Here is a 14430-nt window from a genome sequence, read left to right on the forward strand (position 1 = left end):
TTCTTTATAACGCACCTCACCTTGTGTACTTACTTGGATATTTTTCATCACTATCATTGGAGTGCACTGTCCGCATTGCTGTACCTTTGTTACCTAACACAGACTGTAGGACACAATCAGCACTCCATAACCTTGACTTGATTGAATCCCAACCTATACAGTATTGTTTGGCTCTGCAATAAATGAATGGTACTCTGTTTCTTACTCTACTATATCTTAATCCTCTCTAAGCAGATGTTCTTCTCTATCTCCACTCCCCCCTTCCAAATTAAGTGTATGAGAAAGGGGAAAGGGTAACGCCCCCCCCCCACTATGCCCAAAAGGCAGAATTGCACATATGTAGGCATTCTATGTTAAGAAAGATCAGGCTCTCTTTGCTACAGGTAGCAGAATGTACAGCCAAACATTGGCTTAAACAGTAAGTATATTTCTTGTTTACATAACTGGAAGTCCAATGGCAGGTGCTGTCAGGGTTGGTTCATTGGATTCCACTACCATACTCAGTTCCTTTCCTGGTAGCATTGGTTACCACAGCTCTCATTACTCTTTTTTTAAAGTCATTTTTTAAAAGATTTTATTTATTTATTCATGACACACACACACACACACACACACACACACACACACACACAGATGCAGAGACACAGCCAGAGGGAGAAGCAGGCTCCATGCAGGGAGCCTGACATGGGACCCGATCCAGGGTCTCCAGGATCACACCCCAGGCTGAAGGTGGCGCTAAACCGCTGGGCCACCTGGGCTGCCCAGCTCTAATTATCTCAAAATAGAATTTAAATAATAAAGTAGAGGGAGTCCATGCTCACCAAAGGAAAAAAAAAAGTGAATTTTTTTTTCCTTTTCTTTCTCTCTCCTCTCAGAAAGAAAATATATTTCCTACATGCCCCCAAATAGACTTCTTATATGGTGTTGGCGCAAACTGACTCAATCTGTGCACCCATAGGTCATTAACTGGCAAAAAGAAAGGAGACTTACAGTTCGCTCTGATCAGTGATTTTTCTCTGGGGGCTAAACAAAATCATAGCTCTGTAGCAAATGGCTGTTATGTGGTCAATCTAGAGCCGTTCGACTGGCTTAAGTGGGCCTGGCCATATTTGCTATAGAGCAGAGCTCTCTCAGCCAAACCTTGAAAAAGGAGGATATTAAAAACTATTCTACGACTAAGCACCTGATAATTACATGGTGACCCACTTCATTCACAGATAAAATCCCATTTTTATTGTGCATACATTTTTATGAGTATCCATCCAAGTTCGCTAGCATTAATATGGCAGCATATACCATATTAAAAAATAAAGAATCTAATCTGACAATCTCCATCAATTAATTTGTGCGTTTAGACCATCACATACAATGTAATCTTTGATATAGTTAGTGTCAGGTGTATCATGTTATTATTTGCTTGATTTGTGCCTCTGTTTCTGTTTTGCTCTTTCTTTATTCTGAAGTTCTTTCTTTTTTTTTTCTTAAATATTTTATTTATTTATGAGAGAGAGCTAGAGAGGAAGCACTAGCAGACAGAGGGGCAGAGGGAGAGGGAGAAGCAGACTCCCCATTGAGCAGGATGCCCGATGTGGGGGTTGGTCCCAGGACCCTGGGATCATGATCTGAGCCAAAGGCAGACATTTAGCCGACTGAGCCACCCAGGCACCCCTTTATTCTGAAGTTCTAAGTTCCCGTGGGAACATTCTAGGTTGAAGAGTTTTCTTTAGCATTTGTTTTGGAGAAGGCCTGCTACAAGGAATTCTTTTAGTTTTCTTCTTCATTACTAAAAGACATGTGTGCTGCATATAGAATTCTGAGTGGAAAGTTCTTTTCTCTTTGCACTTGACATATGTTTCATTGTCTTAGGAGAACTTTAGTTTCTAGTGAGAAACCAAGCCATCCTTCAAATTGTTGTTTCTATATATGTAACAGGTTATTTTTTTCTGTTTGCTTTCAATATTTTTATCTTTAGTTTTCATAAATTTGAATACAATGTGGATGGGTTTGGTTTTCTTTGAATTCATTTTGTGTGGAGTTCTTGCCACTGTATATTTATGTGTTGCACCAAATTTATGTTTTCTGTTATTATGTCTTTCGATTTTTTTCACACCAATCTCTTTCTCCCCTCCTTTTGAGACTTAAATATGAATATTAGATTTTTTTTTAAAGATTTTATCTATTTATTCATGAGAGACACACAGAGAGAGAGAGAAAGAGAGAGGCAGAGACACAGGCAGAGGCAGAAGTAGGCTCCATGCAGGGAGCCCATGTGGGATGGGATTCCGGAATTCTAGGATCATGCCCTGGGCTGAAGGCAGGCGCTAAGCCACTGAGCCACCCAGGGATCCCCAAATATTAGATCTTTTTGATATTGTCCCATAGGAACTTGTGACTCTAAGTTTTTCACTCCCCCTCCCCCCCGATGTAGAAATTGGGTAAATTCTATTGATCTGTTTGCAAATTCACAGACTCTTTGCTCTGTCACCTTCATTGTATTATTCAGATCATCCAGTGAATTTTTTATTTCAGATATTTTATTTTTCAGTTCTAAAATACTCATTTAAAGGAATAGTTTCTGTTTCCCTGATGAGAACATCTATCTTTCCATTCATAAGGAATGTCTGTCTCTTTGAGCATGACTATAATAGTTATTTAAAGATTTTTGAAAAAAATAATACCTGGGTAATTTTGAACTTAACATCTGACTACTCCTTTGAGAATCAGTCACACTTTCCAGTTTTTCATATGTTTAGAAATCTTAGATTATATCTTAGACACTTTGAATATTACATTATATTAAAATCCTCTGGAGAATGTCAACTGTTTTCATTTAAGGGACAGTGAACTTGGGTGTGTTCAGACTGTTGTAGACTCACATTCTCTGGGCAGCGGCTCCAATGTCAATTCAGTTCTCAGATCCTTTGCTGTTTGGCTCTGGATCTTTTATCCATGTGAAGAGCTCAGAATGAGCCCAGGACTTCTGTCAGTTCATACACAGAATTAAGGGATACTCATCTCCATTTCTTTCCTCTCCAGTATTTGTCCCATTTTTTTTATGGCTTTCAGGGGCCCCTTTCTTCAATCCTCTGGATAGAAATTTGCTATTTCCCTAGAAGTTTCAGCCACAGATCTTGACAAGTTGTACAACTGGGATCACTCTAAAGGCAAAACAGTAAGGAAAAGAGAAAAAGGTGTGGATGCCCCTAAACTTCAGGGGTCTCTTCCATTTCCTCTAGCCAGAAAGGCAAATTTTCTGCTTAGGTTTTAGGTAATGCCAATATGACCATCTCACTGCAGCTCCAGGACCAGAGCCACTCTTGGGGCAGGGCGGAAGAAAAAAGGGAGAGAAAAGAAAAAAAGAAATCTAGGTGAATCCATAGTGATAGAAGTAAATGATTACATAAATAAAGAGATGGAGGAGAAGAGTCATATCTTCCTTATAGCTGAATTCCTAGTAAGTGAATTTCTTCCCTTGACTTTGCACCAGACTTAGTGATTTGTTTTCAGCCCAGAAAACAGATTAGCCAGATTGACTTTATCAGTGACCATTATGTTGGTAACATTGTCCTCTTATAGGATGTCATGAAAACAGCACATCCCTCCCTTTGATATTCTTCCCCAAACCCGTAACTCCAGTCTAAGCAGGAGCAAAAGATCAGGGAAACTCAAGGTCAAGGACATTCTACAGAATATCTGATCAGCATTCCTCAAAACTCTAAAGGCCGTAAAGACAAGACAAGACTGAGAAACTCCCAGACATGATACTAAATGCAATATGGTACCTTGGATCGTATCCCAGGACAGAAAAGGACACTAGTAAATCCACATGAAGTTTGGCATTGTGGAATAGTAATGTACATGTAATAACACATGACAATTGTACCAATGAATAGTTGCTGAGTCTTAAAAAATAGATTGTGATAATGTAAGTTGGTAACAATGGGGTAAAGTGAGTAAGGGGTGCATGAGAATGCTAGACTATCTTTGCAGATTTTCTGGAAGTTTGAAATTATTCCGAAATAGCAACAGTGATTTTTCCCCCATAGTCTCCTGCTTGCAGGAACCCTTGTTCTTGGTTCTCTGACTACAAGATAGGGGAGCCCTATGATATTTTTGCTGCCCATGGCTGCTTTATAGTTCTACAGTGGGGTCATCCTTGATTCCAAGCCCGGAGGTAAAAGAAAACCCTCCAGAAACTCAAGGTGGCTTGCTTTTTAAGTTTTGACTTCCCTTCCTAAGGCAGTGCTCAGATACTTGCTATTCTTTCTCCTTTTCTTCCTCCTTCCTCCTCCCCTTTTTTAAAAATTTTCAGAGTTTTAGTTATAAACACTGGCAAAGAAGTGTTCTCCTGTGCGACTCTTCATTTTCCAGCATTAGAATTCATTTTTCCTGATCCTTCAGATCTTAAAAAGGTAATTAAAATGCTGCATAAGTACCGACACACATTCCTTATCTTTTTGAAGAGTAGACTCATTCCTCTTGTTTTTTGCCTCACTGTTTTTACCTGGTAACTCTAATTTGTGCTCACTCATACCTTGATTTTTATTTGGAGGCTGCACCTATATGCTTGCTGATGTTTGAAACTCAGGTGCTACCTGAATTGGAAATCAAGATCAAAGCAAAGATCTCTAGGAAAAATAAGGACCTCACCTTACCGAACATTCACTGAATATCAGCATAGGGGCTCAACATGTGTAATCCCTTTACCCTTACAACATTTCCTGTGAGGGGGCATTTTGGGATAGAGATTCAAGCTTACAGACAGGGAACCAAAGTTCAGAAAATGGAGTGCCTTTGTTCCCTTTCCATTGTCACTAAGTGACAGGGCCAAGGTCAAACCCAAGGCATTCCATTTGTAACATTACTCTTCAGTATCATGGTTAGGGGGAAAAGAGAAAGGAGGGAAGGGAAGAAGGATGGAAGAGAAAGGAAGAAGGAAAAATGATTAATTTATTTTGATATGAGGAAAGAAGAGTTGTTCACCACTCCCAGCTGGGGTTCCCTACCAGCACAGTTTGCATGATATTGACGTTGAGGGGTTCCCCTCTATGTTAGGATACTCTCCTGGAAATGATTAGCACTGTGCTGCAGTATCTGTTTCTCCACCAGCCTAAAGTGATCCTCTACCTTCTTCCAAAAATGATTGGTGGCAGCTGGAGAGGAAATAACTGAAATGAGCTTTTTTTGTTTTTTTTTTCTGGAAGGAAAGTTTGAAGGGAGAAAGCATATGGGGAAATAGACAACTGACCTAGGACTAGGAAACAACAACAAAACAAGCCCAAAATATGACCAATAAAGAAAATGCCATGGACAAATTTGTTTGATCCTCCCATTTGTGGAGAGACAGAAGTTCCTGTAAGAACACCAGACTTGGGGTGCCTGGGTGGCTCAGTTGGTTAAGCATCTGCCTTCAGCTCAGGTCATGATTCTGGGATCCTGGGATCCTGGGATCCTGGGATCCTGGGATTCTGGGATGGATCTAGCCCTGAATTGGATTCCCTGCTCAGTGGGGAGCCTGTTTCTCCCTCTCCCTCTGCTGCTCCCCGTGCTGTGCTCTCACTCTCTCTATTAAATAAATAGAATCTTTTTTTTTTTAAGGAACACCGAACTTTTTGCTACAGATGAATTATTTTGAATAGCAGAAAGGTCCTGCCTTCTTCCTGCAGGGTTCTTGCATAGGTAATGTAGTTGAATGGTGATAGCGATAGAAATGAGCAGAGAAAGGAGTTGTTTCCTGCAAATGAACTGATGGTAGATTATAGTTCCGTTACTGAAACTGAACAGGCAAACATAAAAACAAGACAAGTAAGATAAGTAACAATTAAGGATCTTAAATAAACATAGTTAGATCCATATTGAATGCAGAATCGATAGGAAGAGCTCATCTGTGACCAAACATCATCTGTTCTATCTAGTTGTCCTTTACAACTATCGTTTTACCCCACAGGGGTCTGCTCTGAACAAAATGGCCATGTATGGATTTCATAAGACACCTTCTTGCAGATATTTGGGGGCTTATGAGGATTTCTAATTGAATTCAAAAATAAAATTACCAGTGTAAATTATAAAGCTTTATTACACTGTAAATTATAAAAACTCTAAAAAAATCACTTTATGAATCAAGACTGTTTTCCAGTGGACTCAAGCAGAGAGCATGTGAGTGGAGTAGAGTTCCATGCTCCTGTTTTGATCCCATTCAGACCTTTCCTCTCTGGTCTGAAGCCGTAGCCACCATTCCCAGCTTAGTATTTACTTTTGCAAGCATATGTGCATTTATATAGTTTTATATGTTTGTTTTACACAGGTATGCACAAGCACATAAAGTCATACTCTAGTTATGGGCTCTGTACCTGGGTTTTCTTCACTTCCAACTATGTTGAAGCCTGTTTAATCAGGACGTAAAGGTCTGCCTCAGAGTTTTTATGAATAACCTAAGATTTCATGGTGTGACTACACCATTGTTTGTATAATCACAGCCCAGTAATAAGCATTTATGTTCCCTTTGCTTTGGAACTCTTAATAGTAATTTTGCACACACCCTTCTGTAAGTCTCTGCGTAATTATTTCCCCTAAGGTAGAAACCCGACAGTGTGATTGCTGGGTCAAAGGACATGTCATTTTAAATTTAAGTAGATATTGCCAAACTGCCCTCCCAAAAGATTGTACCCTCATCATCAGTGCGTGGAATCACTTTTTATCTTGCCAACATTGGATAAAAAAAGCCTAAAATTTTTGCCAATCAGTTGGGTGGAAAGTGGTATTTCATTGGGGCTTAAATGTACCTTTTTATGAATATGAGTGAGAATGAACATATTTTCATTCTATTCTGTTCTACAAAATGGCAGTTCATCTTTCTTGCTTTTTTTTTTGAAGGTTCTCCCTTTACCATGATTATGAAAACTTTACCTATATTTTCTCCTTTTGTTAATTTTTTTACCTTAAGCTCCTTAAATCTGAGTATGTTGTAAAGAAAAGTATTTCTCCCCAAAGAGATAGCTAATTCCTCCAATATAATTTATTGTAATTTATTATTTCCTTTTCCCACTATATGGAATATTCATTTTATCACATAATGAATTGACATAAATCCATCGGTCTTTTTTTTTTTAATTACTCTCCCTTGTACTGACCCATTGTCCCTGCATCAAAACGTTTTTGTTCATTTTAGGTTCTTCTAGAGTAATTTTTTATTATTAGTGGAGCACATAATACCTCATTTCTATTCTCTTCACATTTTACTTTGGCTATTTTTATGTATTTTATCTTCCTGAAGATATGTAAGACTAACTTTTCAGGTTTCCATAAAAAATATCTAGATATTTAATTGGAATAATGTTGGAAAAAGTTTGAATTTATCAGTTAAGTTGTAGAGAATTAGAATTATAAATATTAAGTTTTCACATCCAAGAGCTTATGTGTTCTTCAATAAAATTTTATCTTTTTCTTCATGTGGGTCTTGCACATTTCTAGTGCAGTTTATTCAATATGCTATTTTGATATAAATGGGATTTTTTTTTTCCTCCTGTACATTTTCATATTGGCTTCTGCTAGCATACCGGAAGACTTTTGCTTGTACCTGCTCCTGCACCTCAGCACTCAGTGGACTTTCTCTATCTGTTAGATTCCAAGGCCCATGAAGGCCTCTCAGGTTTTTTTCAAGGGTCAAGTAGATTCCAGGCAAATGGGGTAACTAAAGCATAACAGTATAAACATGATAAATCCTTTCATGTATTCCAAGTGTCAACTTCTCTGTGTCCTTTGGACCACTTAGGTTACAAGGGAGCACAGTATCAGGCAAGGCAGGGAAGACTTCCAGCTCCCCACATCACAGTCAAGATGGCTAGACCGCTTGGCCTTTGGCATTGGCTCCAGAGCTACAAGCTGCTGAGTGGGGCGTATTATGTGATGGATGTTCAGAGGCACGTGGAATGCAGATTTTCTGCCTCATTGTGAAGGCCACAGGGCCAAACCTTACTACTACTACTACTATTACTACTAGCACCTCCTCAGTAAAATTGAGGAAGGGACTAAGTTCTCTGGGCTTTACATGTTAAATGCCTTCTTTGCTGTCTGTGCATTTCTTGTGTTAAATGGAGCATTCCTTGAGGTGCCTAGTATACAATAGGCGTCCAGTGAGTCGGGGCCCTCGTTGTTGTTCATAAGATGATGGTGGTGGAGACAGGGTTTGAGTATGAAAAGCCTGCTTCTGAGCCCTGGCTCTGCTGCTTCCTGAAGGCATAACCATGGACAAGCTATTTGCATTTCTTAAGCTTGAGTTTCCTCAAAGTTGGTCTAGTCACAATTAAGATCCAGGGAGAACATGTAGGTGTTCTCTGTGAACTACCTTATTTCATGCAACAGTAGCCAATGATTTCATTTCTGTCATTTCTTCCTTCTAGGGGAAAGAAAAAAGGTCCCGTTAAGATGCTGAGAAGTATGTTTTATTAGCTCACAACAAAATCACATTTGTGGGCAGCCCCGGTGGTGCAGCGGTTTAGTGCCACCTGCAGCCTGGGGCATGATCCTGGAGACCCTGGATCAAGTCCCACGTCAGGCTCTCTGCATGGAGCCTGCTTCTCCCTCTGCCTGTGTCTCTGCCTCTCTCTCTCTCTCTCTCTCTCTGCATCTCTATGAATAAAAAAAATTTAAAAAAATGAAATCTTAAAAAAAATAAATAAAAAATAAATAAAATCACATTTGTAATTGTAATCTTTAAAGGGAGCTTCAAATGTCACTTGTGCCCTGTGAAGAATTTTAGAATTTAAAAAAAAAAAAAAAAAAAAAAAAAAAAAGAATTTTAGAATTTTGAATGACTGGATTTGTGTGTGTTTTATTTTTTTATTTAAAAATATTTTATTATTATATAATATATAAATTATTATTTATTTATTTGAGAGAGTGAGAGAGAGCATGAGAGAGAGAGAGAACACAAGCAGGGGAGGGGGCAGATGGAGAAGCAGACAGACCCCCATAGAGCAGGGAGCTCGATGCAGGACTCTATTCTAGGACCCTGGGATCATGACCTTAGCTGACGGCAGAGGCTCAACCAACTGGGCCACCCAGGTGCCCTTGTATGTGTTTTAAACATGTTCTCAACTAGGCCATTTCCCACAAATATATGGAATAAGGATCCCAGGTAGTAATCCAAGCTGTGTGCTCAAATTGTAGTCTAATTGCTCTCACAAACCTGAGCATCACAGGACACTACTTTTCAATGGTATAATGAGACCAACTTACAACCTTGATTTTGTACCTCAAGCCACACCATCATGGATTACTTGGGGAAACAATGAAGAACTCTCAGTTGCATTGGGCCCAATATACTTTGAGTCTCATTAGCAGAGTTGAAATAATCCATTTCATTTATTCATTGCACTTAGGCTAGCAGAGAGGTAGTCCAATTATTGTTAATAAAGAAAGTTAATTGATTATCACAAATTTTGAGTTGGGGTCAGGTTTTTTCAAAGAGGGAGAAGGGCAGGAAGAGAGTGAGGGGGAATATTAAGCAGGCTACAGATCAGCATAGAGCCCAATGTGGTGCTTGATATCATGATCCTGAGATCCTGAGGTTGTAACCTGAGCTGAAATCAAGAGTCAGATGCTCAACCCACTGAGCCACCCAGGTGGCCCTAGAGTCAGAAGTTTTTTAAAATTGGACATGGTGGGTTGGGGTGTGAGATTAATGTTTCCTTGAAGGAAACCTTATTTGCTGAGGCACTGTTTCTACAGATTCTGCAACCAAACAGTGGCTGATACATACCTTCTAGAGGACAAGCCAGACACTAACCAGCCACCAAGGTGTGGCAACCATGTATCTCTCTATCCTTGAAAACCAAAAATGAAGAGTGTGTTGTAAAGCCATTAGAAGTAATGAATGTTTCCAAGTGGAGCTTTAAGACTGCCAATTAGGTAATTCATCACATTTGTTACCAATACCCACAAGCTTTAAATTTGCTGCTTAGTGATTTTCAAAGATGTAACTTACTTTATGAGTTGACTGGAAAAATCCACCCCTTCAAATGCATATGAAAATGATATGCACACATGGATCAGAGGTCGACTTCCAGGCAAGTAGCTTGGAGATACTTATGTTTACTAAACACCCAAGTGGCTCACCTGAGTTTTCACACCCACAAGTGGTGAAAGGCTCTGTGAGTGAGGTCAGAGGCAGTGTCCCCACCCTGTTTGTGAAAGACCTTTGTCATTGATGGAGGAGGGATGACAGAGGTGAAGATTCACAGTTTATTGGCAGGTGTTTCTTAACCTTAGATTTTATGTGTGTGTGTGTGTGTGTGTGTGTACATATGTTCCAAGTTTCGTGCTTAGGACAGAAACAGGATTGTATCCGAGGGAAAGGATATGAATAGAAGACATTCATCTCATACTGCCCAGGTTTGGGCACACCTGCTTCCTGTACACTGAAGCAGCTGAGAGGGACAGGGGAGAGCAGATTAGTGATCACTGCTTACCCCAGACTCAGTTCCGGACAAAAGCCCCCTAGATCAGTGATTCTAAACTCAGGATGCACTTTAGAATCACCTAGAGAGCTTTAAAGAAATACAAATATTTGTGGGAGGGGGGCATCTGGATGGCTCAGTTGATGAGGTGTCTGGCTCTTGGTTTTGGCTCAGGTCATGATCTCAGGGTCCTGGAATTGAGCCCCAGGTTGAGCCCTGTGTTTGGCTCCTGCTGGACTTAGAGTCTGCTTGTCCCTCTCCCTCTGCTCCTCCCTCCAAGTACTCTCTGTCTCTCTCTCTGGAATAAATAAAATCTTAAAAAAAAAGGTGGGTGCTTGGACTCCACTCAGATCAATTGAATCATAGCCTTTGACCTGGTCACTAGTGTTTATTATGAGCTCCCTGGTTATTTCCAGCTTAAATAGCACATCTGGTGTAGGACCATTCATTCTTTCAAAGATGCGTTAGTTCTCATTGATCCCCACCAATGGGAAGCAACCCGGTTATCATCTTATTTATTTAGACAATGGTTTGGTGAAGGTCTTATGTTATAGATCCAAAGAAAAAATAAAAATGTATGGAAGGTGCCAGGTGTGGGTTCTTAACTTGAGGTCCACAAGATATAGGAGTTCCATAACCCCCTTAAACTGTATGCCAAGCTTTGAGCATATGTATGTCTCATATTTGACAGGTGGGGAGATAGGGAGAAAGGGTTCATTCCCTTTAGAGGATTCTCAAAGGAAGCCACAGAGAGCAAATATTTTAACTGCTGACAAAGCACCTTCATGAAATTCATGCCTACACAAAGACATACACACTCAGGTTTTTTTTTTTAAAGATTTTATTTATTTATTCATGAGAGAGACACATACAGAGAGAGGCAGAGACATAGGCAGAAGGAGAAGGAGGCTCCATGTAGGGAGCCTGATGTGGGACTTGATCCAGTGTCTCCAGGATCAGGCCCTGGGCTGGAGGCAGTGCTAAACCACTGAGCCACCCAGGCTGCCCCACACACAGTCTTGAAGAAAGAAAGCCTACAAGTGGGAGGGTCCCCCACACTTTTACTTTTCTCCTATTCCCACTCTCTAACTTCCCTGGTCACCAGTTCCTGGTGCCTGCGACAGCTCCCACTGAACAATTCCGACCCAGAGAAAAATCACCTTTCCTTGGTATACCTGAGCATGGCTGATTGAGTGCAATCTTCTCAAACCTACAAATGATGAAGTAGAACAAGTAATCAAGATGATCAAACAATGAAGGAAATCATAGCAGGTCACATGGAGAGTCTCTGTCTTTGTCTCTCTCTCTTAAAAATTTCAGATGGAGAGTCTTAATTCTTACTGTGCTCATGCTCCAAATTTCTGTTCCACTCCCCATATATCTTAACTGGCTTCCCCCCAAACCTGCATCTCCACTTGGCCCAGGACCCTCTTACTTTTGGTTACATGGGAACATTCTCATGAGCCAAAAGTCCCTGGCAGATCAGTAAGAAGCTTATCATTTCTGAAATGTGGGTGGGATATGCTTCATGCCTTCCGCACCTTTCAACTTCAGTCTGTTTTCAAAGCAAAAATGGAGTGAGTTCAAAAGTAGATTTGAACTCACATGCTAAATCCTACCAGTTGATAAGGGAATCCTAGAAGAACTTCTTGAATGGAAATGTGCATTTGAATCCCAAGGCTATCTTGCTCAAGTGCAGATTCTGATACCCCCTGAGAACCACTGTACATGGCAAGATCCAAAAGGATTCTGTTGAGGATGACTCTGAGGTTGGGACCCTTTGGCTCTGTCTGCTGCAGAGCTAGAGATTTGACAGAGCCGGTGACTCCTCCTGTTTCAGATGATCAGCCCTGCTCCCTGCTAGAGCACTCTGCAGTTGCTGTGATGTGCCATCCCAGTGGGCTCTGTGATTTCCCTAACATTGCTGATCTCATTCTTCCCTTTAGTCCAGGAAGATGACCTTATCCTTACAATCAAGAACAGCTCACATTCCAGTGCTGCCTTCAGTCTGCTGGAGAGCTGATCTTGGCAGCTCCTTGCAAGCTCACTGCCTTCTGCTGATTGGATGGGTTTGAAGAGGAATTGCTGCTCCAGTTCATGCAGGATGACCAGAGACCTGGTGCTCCATGAGCATCAGTCTGTGGCCCTTCCCAGCTGTCTTGTTTCTTGCTCCCACCCAGGCACCTGCTTTTGTTCTCTGCTGAGTCTGAAGCCCAGTCCTGAAACCTAGATGTGTTCTCACCTCCCATCTCTCGAGGTCTGCCTCTGATTCTGTTGGTCCAACCCGGATGGAGCATGAAGGTGAGATGCTGACTGCAGGTGATTGATGAACTTAGACACTGAGACACAATATTTTGCCCTATTTTCCCAGATTCCTGCCCCTGGGACTGATGCCAATCCCTCCTGCACCAGCATTAGCTCTGCTGCTTCGATTTGGTGAGTCAGACGTCCCTGGGTCTTGCTGTTCCAGCCCTGGAAGCTGCTAGCATGTTCATTTATTGCTATTATTAGTAGTACTAGTAATAATAAAAAAGCAGGAATGATTAGCATTTATTCAGTGCCCCGTGCTGTAAGCTCTGGACTAAGCATATCACATTTGTTGTTACATTTAAGTCTCAAAAGAACCCTAAGAGATAGTTTCTGTTTTTGTCACAATCACTCTAAAGGTGAAGCCGAGGCCCAGAAGTATTAAGTAACTTGCCCAAGGTCACTCAGATAGTAAGAGTGGAGTGAAATTGAAACTCACAGTTTTCAGACTAAAAGGCGGTACTTCTAACCACTCTGACATACTGTCTCTGCTGCAAGTGCCACGCCAGTCCCTGATTGACAACTGCTAGAACTTCAACCTAAAAACAAAACAAAATAGAACAAAACAAAACAAAACAAAACAAAAAAAAAAGGAAAAAAAGACCCAAAACTCAAAACGCTAATGAGTTTCTTTTAGAAGCTGCCTAATGTCATCGGATCCTGCAGCGTTTGCTCCTGCGTCTGATTCTGCAGCATTTGTCTCTGGGCTCTGTGTAAGCAAAGTTCTCAAAAGTTTGTGGGCACACTTTCTGCATATAGATGACTATTCACAGTTTAAATACCCGAGGAGGGAGTTGATACCTTCTGTCATCCCCGATTGGTGTAGGGAATTAGTAAGGAAACATGACCAGCCGTCAGTGGAAATCATTAAGTATTTCATGCCCAGAGTGATTGTAAAACTATAGTACAATAGATGAGCTAATAGAACCGGGGCCTGCAGCTGCCATATGTCAACGGGAGGCAGGAGCCATGAGACAGTTGCCTTCCTAGCCTGAATATGAATATTTGGTCCAATTGCCAAGCACTTTGGCCTCTCCTGGCACGTGAGAGGCCTGGCATACAGCAGCACTGCCACATGGAAATGCTACTAAACAATTCAGCCCTTACGGAAAAATCACATTCCAGAGTGGTTTCTACAGTGTTTATTGCTGCTGCTTTGCATTTGTATTACATTTGTCCTTAAGGATGTTTAAGGACTTTTTCAAAGGGTTTTCTGCATGCTAGTCATCATCTGAGGGATCTCATGGTACTGTTTATGGCATCTTCTGGTTCCTGCTTTGGCAAGGGACATTTACTTCCTAAGCAGACCATGCAGGCCTATGCTGAGTGCTGCCAAGAACCCTCTGGCTGCGTTCTCTGGGGGTCAGTAATAGAAACAAACTCTGGCTGATTATAGTAGGAAAGGAGGGTGCTTATTGGAAAGTACTATGGTAGTTTCCAAAAGGAAAATCTGAGGAAGGAGACACAGGGCAAGAGAGGACGCAGACAAACTCAAGAAATCTCGACATCAGGAACTAAAGCGCAGCCATTTCACATTGCTCATTGTTGGGATGAAACCATTTCTTCTTCCTCTTGAGTCAATCAGTCAAGATTCTTGGGGCGGGGAGCAGTTGACCTTCTTTCTTTCAGTCAAGGGACCATTTTGTTGTGGTAGCTGTTTGCCAAA

The sequence above is a fragment of the Vulpes lagopus genome, chromosome 4 (assembly GCF_018345385.1).
Source record: "Vulpes lagopus strain Blue_001 chromosome 4, ASM1834538v1, whole genome shotgun sequence".
NCBI lineage: Eukaryota > Metazoa > Chordata > Mammalia > Carnivora > Canidae > Vulpes > Vulpes lagopus.